The sequence below is a fragment of the Salvelinus namaycush genome, chromosome 16 (assembly GCF_016432855.1).
Source record: "Salvelinus namaycush isolate Seneca chromosome 16, SaNama_1.0, whole genome shotgun sequence".
Taxonomy (NCBI): Eukaryota; Metazoa; Chordata; class Actinopteri; order Salmoniformes; family Salmonidae; genus Salvelinus; species Salvelinus namaycush.
In genome coordinates, this window is record NC_052322.1 from 26179187 (window position 1) to 26191439 (window position 12253).

Sequence of the window (12253 nt, forward strand, 5' to 3'; positions counted from 1 at the left end):
CTGCTGTGCCAATGTCCCCACTGCCCACCTCCCTCCTCTCTACCCAATGCCTCGCACTGCCTCCATTTGGCAGGATGTAAGCTCTGTCAACTTCTAGTGAATCTTTGTTTTCACTTCAACTTTCTACTTGTGATGTGCTAGACGCACTGCTTAAGATAAAAATAAATCCATTGGGGCTGATTTGCTTGATCCTTTCTTGCTGCAGCTTTCTGCTCCCTAATTGTGGAATCATTGACACATATTTTTAACCTGACAATTATCTCAGGTGCTACCGCTAGGGTCTGGACGGCTGCCCATGTGCTGCCTCTCCACAAAAGTGGTGACCCCTCTAACATGAATAATTATCGCCCAATCTCTCAAACTGTCTTGCCTAGCGAAAATTCTATGTTTTCAGCTTAGATCTTTTCTAGCTTTAAACTGTATTCTAAGTGTCAATCAGCCAGGTTTAGGCCAGGCCATAGCACTATTTATGTTCCGTCGTTGGGTGGTAAATTACATTGTAAATGGCGTGGACAAAAGGCAGCATTGTGCTGCCCTTTTTATAGACCCGCCGAAGGCTAAAGACACTGTTGACCATTCGTTATTAATTCTTAGACTGTCTGAAATTGACCTGGGTCAGGCAGCCTACATTTGGTTGGAAAACTACCTGAAAGACAGGACACAATGTGTTTCTTCTGATGGTCTTAAATCGATTTTGGGCCCTGTACCTTTTACTGTCTACAGTGGCAAGAAAAAGTATGTGAACCCTTTGGAATTACCTGGACTTCTGCATAAATTGGTCATAAAATTTGATCTGATCTTCATCTAAATCACAACAATAGACCAACACAGTCTGCTTAAACTAATAAGACACAAACAATTATAAATGTTTATGTCTTTATTGAACACACTGTGTAAACATTCACAGTGCAGGGTGGGAAAAGTATGTGAACCCTTGAATTTAATAACTGGTTGGCCCTCCTTTGGCAGCAATAACCTCAACTAAACATTTTCTGTAGTTGCAGATCAGACCTGCATAACGGTCAGGAGGAATTTTGGATCATTCCTCTTGACAAAGCTGTTTCAGTTCAGCAATATTCTTGGGATGTCTGGTGTGAACCGCTCTCTTGAGGTCATGCTACAGCATCTCAATCGGGTTGAGGTCAGGAGGCCACTCCAGAAGGCATATTTTCTTCTCTTGTTGATTTACTTCTGTGTTTTGGGTCGTTGTCCTGTTGCGTTACCCAACTTCTGTTGAGCTTCAATTGGCGGACAGATAGCCTTACATTCTTCTGCAAAATGTCTTGATAAACTTGGGAATTCATTTTTCCATTGATGATAGCAAGCTGTCCAGGCCCTGAGGCAGCAAAGCAGCTCCAAACCATGGTGTTCCCTTCATCATACTTTTCAGTTGGGATGAGGTTTTGATGTTGGTGTGCTGTGCCTTTTTTTCTCCACATATAGTGTTGTGTGTTCCTTCCAAACAACTCAACTTTAGTTTCATCTGTCCACAGAATATTTTCCCAGATGCTCTTTTTCAAACTTCAGACGTGCAGCAATGTTTTTGGACAGCAGTGTCTTCTTCTATGGTGTCCTCCCATGAACACCATTCCTGTTTAGTGTTTTACGTATCGTTGACTCGTCAACAGAGATGTTAGCATGTTCCAGAGATTTCTGACCTGACACTCTAGGATTCTTCTTAACCTCATTGAACATTCTGCGCTGTGCTCTTGCATTCATCTTTGCAGGATGGCCACTCCTAGGGAGAGTAGTAACAGTCCTGAACTTTCTCCATTTATAGACAGTTTGTCTTTCCGTGGACTGATGAACATCAAGGCTTTTAGAGATACTTCTGTAACCCTTTCCAGCTTTATGCAAGTCAACAATCCTTAATCTTAGGTCTTCTGAGCTCTCTTTTGTTCGAGGCATGGTTCACATCAGGCAATGCTTCTTGTGAATAGCAAACTCAAATTTTGTGAGTGTTTTAATAGGGCAAGGCAGCTCTAACCAACATCTCCAATCTCATCTCATTGATTGGACTCCAGGTTAGCTGACTCCTGACTCCAATTAGCTTTTGGAGAAGTTATTAGCCTCTGGGTTCACATACTTTTTCCAACCTACACTGGGAATGTTTAAATTATGTATTCAATATAGACAAGAAAAATACAATAATTTGTGTGTTATTAATTTAAGCAGACTGTGTTTGTCTGTTGTTGTGACTTAGATGATCAGATCTAATTTTATTACCAATTTATGCAGAAATCCAGATAATTCCAAATGGTTCACATACTTTTTCTTGCCACTGTATATAAAAAATATTGTTTTTTCTTTAAGAAATTGTAACCTCCACTTGTATGCGGACAATAATGTTGTGTATTCCGTTGCCCCTTCTGTTGACAAGGCTCTTTTAGAACTACAATCTGCCTTTTTTGCTTTACATCAAGCCTTTGTTGAACTGAAATTGGTACTTAATGCAGGTACATGGGTTATATGTTACTTTCTAAAAAGCTTAAAGATGTATCTGATGATTTATGCATATGTACACTATCCTTCAAAAGTTTGGGGACACTTAGAAAATCCCTTGATTTTGAAAGAAAAGCACATTTCTTGTCCATTAAAATAACATCAAGTTGATCAGAAATACAGTGTAGACATTGTTAATGTTGTAAATTACTATTGTATCTGGAAACGGCAGAATTTTTATGGAATATTGACATAGGCGTCTTGAGGCCCGTTATCAGCAACCATCACTCCTGTGTTCCAAAGGCACGTTGTGTTAGCTAATCCAAGTTTATCATTTTAAAAGGCTAATTGATCATTAGAAAACCCTTTTGCAATTATGTTAGCACAGCTGAAAACTGTTGTTCTGATTAAAGAAGCAACAAAACTGTCCTTCTATAGACTAGTTGAGTATCTGGAGCATCAGCATTTGTGGGTTCGATTACAGGCTCAAAATGGCCAGAAACAAAGAACTTTCTTCTGAAACTCATCAGTCTATTCTTCTTTCTTTTTTTTATATCGAAACATACAATATACTTGCAGTGAAGCCGCTCAACATCCTACCAGTCATCCAACAGACTCCCATTCAGAGCAACACACAGAAGCATCCCATCCAGGGTCAATGCCCTACTCAAGGGCACATTGACGGATCTCCCACCAGGCCAAATAATGTGAACCCGAACCCTCCAAGATCCCCCCACAGTTCCCCAATAGCTGTCCCTCAACCATTTGATACTCCTCCCACAGCCCCCCCCCCCCCACCCCCCGAAGAAAAATAAAAAATACAATTAATTCCATTAATTCCATTCCCCACCCCCAAGAACTCCCCAATGCACCAACAACCAAGAGAATGAACTAAAGAGAAAAAAGGAAAAGACAGAAGAAAACAGCAAACAACAATGCAAAAAAAATAACAAAAATAAATAAATATGAAAACAAAGGACATCAAGGACAACTAAAATCATAACAGCAATGCCAACTGTATATGTTTGTGTGCATGCCTGGCACTATTACATGTATGTGTGTGTTCTTGTATGCGTTTATTTGAATGAGTGTGTGTGTATATTCATGTGTACTAACACCTGCACGGGATCAGCTTCAGGCAAACCGGCATTAGTTGTAAAAACACTGCCCCTCAGTGTCATTCAAACTTACTTTTTATTATGTTTTATTTTGACATATTTTTTTACTTTTAACTTTAACAGTATCTTTCAACTATGCTGTGATGTTTAACGTACAATTTCAATCTATCTAATCGAATAGAATCCACAGATTGCGAGTTGAAGATAAATACTTTTACTAAGAGTATTAGTAATTGACTGACCCGGTCTCTCCAGATCTCCTAACAGTACTATTTGTAGGGTACATTTTAGATCACTGCTATGCATTTTCAGCCATTCCTGAACCTGAGACCAGAAACAGGCTACCTGAGGGCAATACCAAAATAAATGGTCTATTGATTCTGTATCCTCACAACAAAATCTGCAGAGTTTCGATAATTTTATGCACCACATATTCAACATTTGTTGGTGGCAAGAATTCTATATAACAATTTTAGCTGAAAAGCACGAAGTCTTGCGTTGTTTTATATATCAACTAATACACCCTGTACCATAGAATCGGTACATCAAATATCTCTTCCCAACTATTTTGCAATCTGTATAGCACAGTTGTCAACATCCTGGTCCTCAAGTGAAACTGGTATACTTGACTATTTATGCTATTTTTATTCCTCCGCAGGTTTTGATCCTTTATATTGGGCAGACAGACCAGTTCCCTACCTCCTCCTGCTGCCACCTGCCTCCTCCATTTTTGGGGTAATGCTGTAATCAATTGGTTGTGCTCTTGGATTGAGCAGACCTTCCCGTACATTTCTGATAACTCCATGAAGGACATAACTACCATTCCAATTTACAATATCATATTAAAACAAAATACCCTTTTCAAACATCTTTCCCATAAATACAGGTATTTTATCAACCAGCACATTTGAGTTCAGTCATAATATTTGTTGTAATATTTGTTCTATCTTTTCAGGGGGGTGAAATTGAAATTGTAGCCAGCTCTGCAATGCTTGTTTGAAAAAGAGAGATACTTTGAAAAAAAGTATTATTTTCAATTAATCGAAAATGAGACATGGCAATCTGCAAAAAGGTAATTTTTAAACAATGGATGAGCTTTTCTTAGTAATCTACTTGAGAACCATTTAGGGTTCAAGTAAAACTTTTGAATAAGTGAAGCTTTTAGAGAGAGGTCTTAAGTCTTACTTTATCAAATGTCTTTTCAAAATCCGCTATAAATACCAGGCCTGGCTTCTTAGATGTTTCATGATGTTGTCATAGTTGTCATATATTATCTCCAATGTATAGTCCATGTAAAAAACCTATCTGATCAGGATGAATAGTACCTGGTGAAACGCTTTTAATTCTGAGTGCTATGCATTTCACTAGTATTTTTGCATCACAACATTGAAGTGTAAGGGGCCTCCAGTTTTTTTAGATAGACTGGGTCTTTATATTTGCCATGTGGGTCTTGTTTTAATAATAGAGAAATCAGACCTTCCTGCTGAGTACCTGACAGACTACCATTTCTATAGGAGTAGTTAAAACAATCTAACAATGGCGCTTTTAGTATATCAAAAAAAGCTTGATATACCTCTACCGGTATGCCATCAAGCCCTGGAGTTTTTCCAGACTGAAAGGATTTAATAGCCTCAAAAAGTTCTTCCTCTGTAATTTGGCCTTCGCACTGATCTTTCTGTACATTTGTTAATTTTCAATTTTTTATATTATTTGGAATGAATTCCTTACCGTAACCTTCATTCAGTGGGAGAGGATGAGAAGGAAAAGAGAACATCTGCCTAAAATAATTAGCTTCCTCTTTTAAAATATCTTTCAGAGAATCATAGATGACTCTGTCTTCAGTAACGAGTTTCTGCAAATTATTTTTGTTAGTGTTCCTGTATTGACGATTCAGGATGAATTTGGTGCATTTTTCTCCATATTCCATCCAGTTTGCTTTATTTTTTGTAATAGATTACATTAGATCATTCTTGAATAAGTTCCTCAAGTTCTTCTTGTTTTTCCTCTAACTTATTTTGTATCTCTGTAGTATTGTTTTTATTGCTATCTACCTTTCCTATTAGTTCATGGATTTCCCTTGTTAGTCTTGTCTCTTCAGCCAGAAACATTTTTTTTTATTATTGGTGAATATTGAATTGAATGACCTCTGAAGGTACATTTAAAGGTATCCCAAACAATAAGGGGATTTGCTGAACCTATATTATACTGGAAAAATTCCGTTATAAATGATTTTGTCTTAGTTAAAAATAAGTTGTCCTCCAGTAAACTTTGATTAAATTTCCAATATACTTGTCCACGTGGGAAAACTGAGAGTTATGTGAATGCCAATTAGATGATGATCCGATCGCATTCTGTCTCCTATTAAAACTTTTTTAACCTTTGATGCAAGAGAGAAAGAGACAAGAAAGTAGTCAAGACGACTAGCTTGATTGTCTTCTCTATGTTTAAAAAATATATATTATTTCACCTTTATTAAACCAGGTATGCCAGTTGAGAAAAAGTTCTCATTTACAACTGCGACCTGGCCAAGATAAAGCAAAGCAGTGCGACAAAAACAACAACACAGAGTTACACATAATCAAACGTACAGTCAATAACACAATAGAAAAATCTATGTACAGTGTGTGCAAATGTAGAAGATTAGGGAGGTAAGGCAATAAATAGGCCATAGAGGCAAAATAATTACAATTTAGCATTAACACTGGAGTGATAGATGTGCAGATGATGATGTGCAAGTAGAGATACTGGGATACAAAAGAGCAAGAAGATAAATAACAATATGGGGATGAGGTAGTTGGGTGTGCTATTTACAGATTGTCTGTGTACAGGTACAGTGATCGGTAAGCTGCTCTGACAACTGATGCTTAAAGTTAAAGGGAGATATGTCTCCAGCTTCAGTGATTTTTGCAATTCATTCCAGTCATTGGCAGCAGAGAACTGGAAGGAAAGGCAACCAAAGGAAGTGTTGGCTTTGGGGATGACCAGTGAGATATACCTGCTGGAGTGCGTGCTATGGGTGGGTACTGCTATGGTGACCAGTGAGCTGAGCTGAGATAAGGCAGGGCTTTACCTAGCAAAGACTTATAGATGACCTGGAGCCAGTGGGTTTGGCGACAAATATGTAGCGAGAGCCAGCCAACGAGAGCATACAGGTCGCAGTGGTTGGTAGTATATGGGGCTTTGGTGACAAAACGGATGGCACTGTGATAGACTACATCCAGTTTGCTGAGTTGAGTGGTGGAGGCTATTTTGTAAATGACATCGCTGAAGTCAAGGATCGGTAGGATAGTCAGTTTTACGAGGGTATGTTTGGCAGCATGAGTGAAGGAGGCTTTGTTGCAAAATAGGAAGCCAATTCTAGATTTAATTTTGGATTGGAGATGCTTAATGTGAGTTTGGAAGGGGAGTTTATAGTCTAACCAGACACCTAGGTATTTGTAGTTGTCCACATATTCTAAGTCAGAACCGTCCAGAGTAGTGATGCTAGGCGGGCAGCAATCGGTTGAAGAACATGCATTTAGTTTTACTAGCGTTTAAAAGCAGTTGGAGGCTACGGAAGGAGTGTTGTATGGCATTGAAGCTCGTTTGGAGGTTTGTTAACACACTGTCCAAAGATTGGCCAGAAGTATACAGAATGGTGTTGTCTGATTAGAGGTGGATCAGAGAATCACCAGCAGCAAGAGCGACATCATTGATATATACAGAGAAAATAGTTGGCCCGAGAATTGAACCCTGTCAGAGGTCCGAACAACAGGCCCTCCGATTTGACAACTCTATCTGAGAAGTAGTTGGTGAACCAGGCGAGGCAGTCATTTGAGAAACCAAGGCTATTGAGTCTGCCGATAAGAATATATGTATCTTTCAAAAAGCATATTGATGATTTAGGTATTCAACTCCTACCCTATGAGGTCTGGAGCCTGCTGGTTTTCTTTTCTACCTGATAATCAATTGCAGAAACCTGGTGTCCCATGTCTAAATCAGTCCCCGATTAGAGGGGAACAATGAAAAAACGTAGTGGAACTGGCTTCAAAGTCCAGGGTTGAGTTTGAGGGGTCTATATGAATGCAGCTGCCACTATTGAAGCCATTGGATACGGTTTATCATAGCGCACTACACTTTATTACGTACAATAGGTTCAGTAGACATCACTGCATTCTGTATCAGAAAGTAGGGTGGCCCCTCTTAAGTCGCGTAAATCAATTTGGTATTTTTTGGTATTTTATAAGGATCCCCATTACCGTTGCAAAAGCAGCAGCTACTCTTCCTGGGGTCCACACAAAACAGAACATAATACAGAACATCAATAGACAAGAACAGCTCAAGGACAGAACTACATTAAAAAAAAATTAAGCCACACATAGCCTACATATCAATGCATACACACAAACTATCTAGGTCAAATAGGGGAGAGTCGTTGTGCAGGGAGGTGTTGCTTTATTTGTTTTTTGAAACTAGGTTTTCTGTTTATTTGAGCAATATGAGATGGAAGGAAGTTCCATGCAATAAGGACTCTATATAGTACTGTATGCTTTCCTGAATTTGTTCTGGATTTGGGGACTGTGAAAAGACCCCTGGTGGCATGTCTGGTGGGGTAAGAGCTGTGTGTAAGTTGACTATGCAAATAATTTGGGATTTCCAACACATTCATGTTTCTTATAAAAGGAAGAAGTGATGCAGTCAGTCTCTCCTCAACTCTTAGCCTAGAGAGACTGGCATGCATAGTATTTAAATCAGCCCTCTGATTACAATGAAGAGCAAAACATGCAACTCTGTTCTGGGCCAGCTACAGCTTAACTAGGTCTTTCCTTGCAGCACTGGACCACACGACTGGACAATAATCAAGATTAGACAAAGCTAGAGCCTGCAGAACTTGCTTTTTGGAGTGTGGTGTCAAAAAAGCAGATCATCTCTTTATTACGGACAGACCTCTCCCCATCTTTACAACCATTGAATCTATATGTTTTGACCATGACAGTTTACAATCTAACGTAACACCAAGTAATTTAGTCTCCTGAACTTGTTCAACAGCCACACCATTCATTACCAGATTCAGCTGAAGTCTAGAATATAAGGAATGATTTGTACCAAATATAACGCTCTTAGTTTTAGAGATGTTCAGGACCAGTTTATTACTGGCCATTCCAAATAAAGACTGCAACTCTTAAGGGTTTCAGTGACTTAATTAGCTGTGGTTGCTAAAGCGTATGTGGTTGAATCATCAGCATACATGAACACACAGGTCATTGGTAAAAATAGAAAAGAGTAGAGGGCCTAGAGCTGCCCTGTGGTACACCACACTTTACATGTTTGACATTAGAGAAGCTTCCATTAAAGAAAACCCTTTGAGTTCTATTAGATAGATAGCTCTGAATCCACGATATGGCAGAGGTTGAAAAGCCATAACACATACGTTTTTTTCAACAAACAGGTTATATCAAAGGTAATATCAAAGGTTGCACTGATATCTAACAGTACCGCTCCCACAATCTTCTTATTATAAATTTCTTTCAACCAATCATCCTTCATTTGTTTCAATGCAGTACATGTTGAGTGCCCTTCTCTATAAGCATGCTGAAAGTCTGTTGTTAATTTATTTACAGAGAAATAGCATTGTATTTGGTCAGTTTGCTTCTAGAGAAGGGCACTCAGCATGTACTGCACTGAAACAAATGACGGATGATTGGTTGAAAGAAATTGATAATAAGAAGATAGTTTGCTAAGAGCTGGCAGCAAGCTTATAGGTCTGCTGTTAGAACTAGTAAAGGCCGCTTTACCACTCTTGGGTAGCGGAATTACTTGGGCTTCCTTCCAGGCCTGAGGACAAAGACTTTCCTCTAGGCCCAGATTAAAAATATGACAGATAGGAGTGGCTATAGAGTCAGCTACCATTCTCAGTGCTCTCTTTTTGTTTATAAATCCCTCTTGTACAAACCACCACCATAACTTGCTTCAGTGTTTCCCAACTCCAGTCCTCCAGTTTCCCCAACAGCATACATTTTTGTCGTAGCCCCAGACAAACTCACCTGATTAAACTTAACGAGGGCTTGATGATTAATTGTCAAGTTCAAAGCGGTGTGCTTGTCCAGGGCTACAATAAACATGTTGGGAGTACTCGAGAACTGGAGTTGGGAAACGTTGTCTTACTTTGTTGTTATATTACAGACATACGAGTCACCAGACCCGATCACAGGGATGGCTAACTCTGGAGATCCCTTAGGTTTCCACTGAGTTAGGTAGATCTGCATTTATTTAGACTGGATGGCTTTATTTTATTTTTTACTGAGGAATGTTTGTTTTTCATTATCCTATTTTGTTAGTTACTTGTATTAAATTGCTTGTAAATATTGTATGTTTTTAGGGTGTTGGAATTGTAAATATTGTGAATTTGTATGATTATGTGCAGGGCTCCCTTGTAAAAGAGACCTTGGTCTCAATGCGATTTCCCTGTTTAAAAAACATTTTCACAAAACAAAACCTCTCTCCTCTATACCCAATGTTCCCCTACTTCCCAACTCCCTCCTCTCTTTACCCAGTGCCCCCCACTGCCCACCTCCCTCCTCTTTACCCATCTCTCTTACTTGATGTCTTTAACTGGCTGCACACGGAAATAAGCTTTGACATTTGGGATTGCATTCTCTAAATAGATTGGTTGTGTCTTTGGGGGGGGGGGGGCATTGGAGATTCGGGCATGAGGTTGGGGCAGGGGCTCAGTTGTTCAGTGTGTTCTTGGCCTCAAGTTTTATCCCAGTACCATCTCAAAAGTGTACCAAAAAAACAATGTCCTCAAAAAGCTTCCATGAGCTTCCACTCCAAACAAATTTCCAAACTGGGAGATATGTGTTATCTTGTCTTTTCAAGGTTACTCAAAATACATTTCATAATGTTTTATTTATTCTCAATACGTCCTTTATGTTGTAAAAGTATCTCGTCAGATTGGTTTACTTTGCTGAGCAAGTTTAAGTCCTATTAGCTAAATTGTTGAGTTTTGGCACCCTTTCAGAGCATGACAGTGGGCGAAAGGAGAATATCTTATATTTCAGATTACATGATCTTTTCCTCAGTGAACATTTTCTTACACGTTTTAACCCTTACCCTGTCAGGGAGTGGAGGATGTCAATTCTGCAGTGCAAGACAAGCAGGACCATTGCATGATGGAAATGGATCCACACACACCCATAAAATCATGTGATCTCAAATCAAATCAAATTTATTTATAAAGCCCTTCTTACATCAGCTGATGTCACAAAGTGCTGTACAGAAACCCAGCCTAAAACCCCATACAGCAAGCAATGCAGGTGTAGAAGCACAGTGGCTAGGAAAAACTCCCTAGAAAGGCCAGAACCTAGGAAGAAACCTAGAGAGGAACCAGGCTATGAGGGGTGGCCAGTCCTCTTCTGGCTTGCCGGGTGGAGATTATAACAGAACATGGTCAAGATGTTCAAATGTTCATAGATGACCAGCAGGGTCAGATAATAATAATCACAGTGGTTGTAGAAGGTGCAACAGGTCAGCACCTCAGGAGTAAATGTCAGTTGGCTTTTCATCGCCGATCATTCAGAGTATCTCTACCGCTCCTGCTGTCTCTAGAGAGTTGAAAACAGCAGGTCTGGGAAAGGTAGCGCGTCCAGTGAACAGGTTCCATAGCCGCAGGCAGAACAGTTGAAACTGGAGCAGCAGCACGGCCAGGTGGACTGGCGACAGCAAGGAGTCATCAGGCCAGGTAGTCCTGAGGCATGGTCCTAGGGCTCGGGTCCTCCGAGAGAGAGAAAGAAAGAGAGAGAGAAAGAAAGAGAGAAAGAAAGAAAGAGAGAAAGAGAGAGATAATTAGAGAGAGCATACTTAAATTCACACAGGACACCGGATAAGACAGGAGAAGTACTCCAGATATAACAAACTGACCCTAGCCCCCCGACACATAAACTACTGCAGCATAAATACTGGAGGCTGAGACAGGAGGGGTCGGGAGACATTGTGGCCCCATCCGACAATACCCCCTGACAGGGCCGAACAGGCAGGATATAACCCCACCCACTTTGCCAAAACACAGCCCACACACCACTAGAGGGATATCTTCAACCACCAACTTACCATCCTGAAACAAGGACGAGTATAGCCCAAAAAGATCTCCGCCACGGCACAACCCAAGGGGGGCACCAACCCCGGACAGGAAGATCACGTCAGTGACTCAACCCACTCAAGTGACGCACCCCTCCTAGGGACGGCATGGAAGAGCACCAGTAAGCCAGTGACTCAGCCCCTGTAATAGGGTTAGAGGCAAAGAATCCCAGTGGAGAGAGGGGAACCGGCAAAGCAGAGCCAGCAAGGGCGGTTCGTTGTTCTAGTACTTTTCCGTTCACCTTCACACTCCTGGGCCAGACTACACTCAATCATAGGACCTACTGAAGAGATGAGTCTTCAATAAAGACTTAAAGGTTGAGACCGAGTCTGCGTCTCTCACATGGGTAGGCAGACCATTCCATAAAAATTGAGCTCTATAGGAGAAAGCCCTGCCTCCAGCTGTTTGCTTAGAAAGGACAGTAAGGAGGCCTGCGTCTTGTGACCGTAGAGTACGTGTAGGCATGTACGGCAGGACCAAATCAGAAAGATAGGTAGGAGCAAACCCATGTCATGCTTTGCAGGTTAGCAGTAAAACCTTGAAATCAGCCCTTGCCTTAACAGGAAGCCAGTGTAGA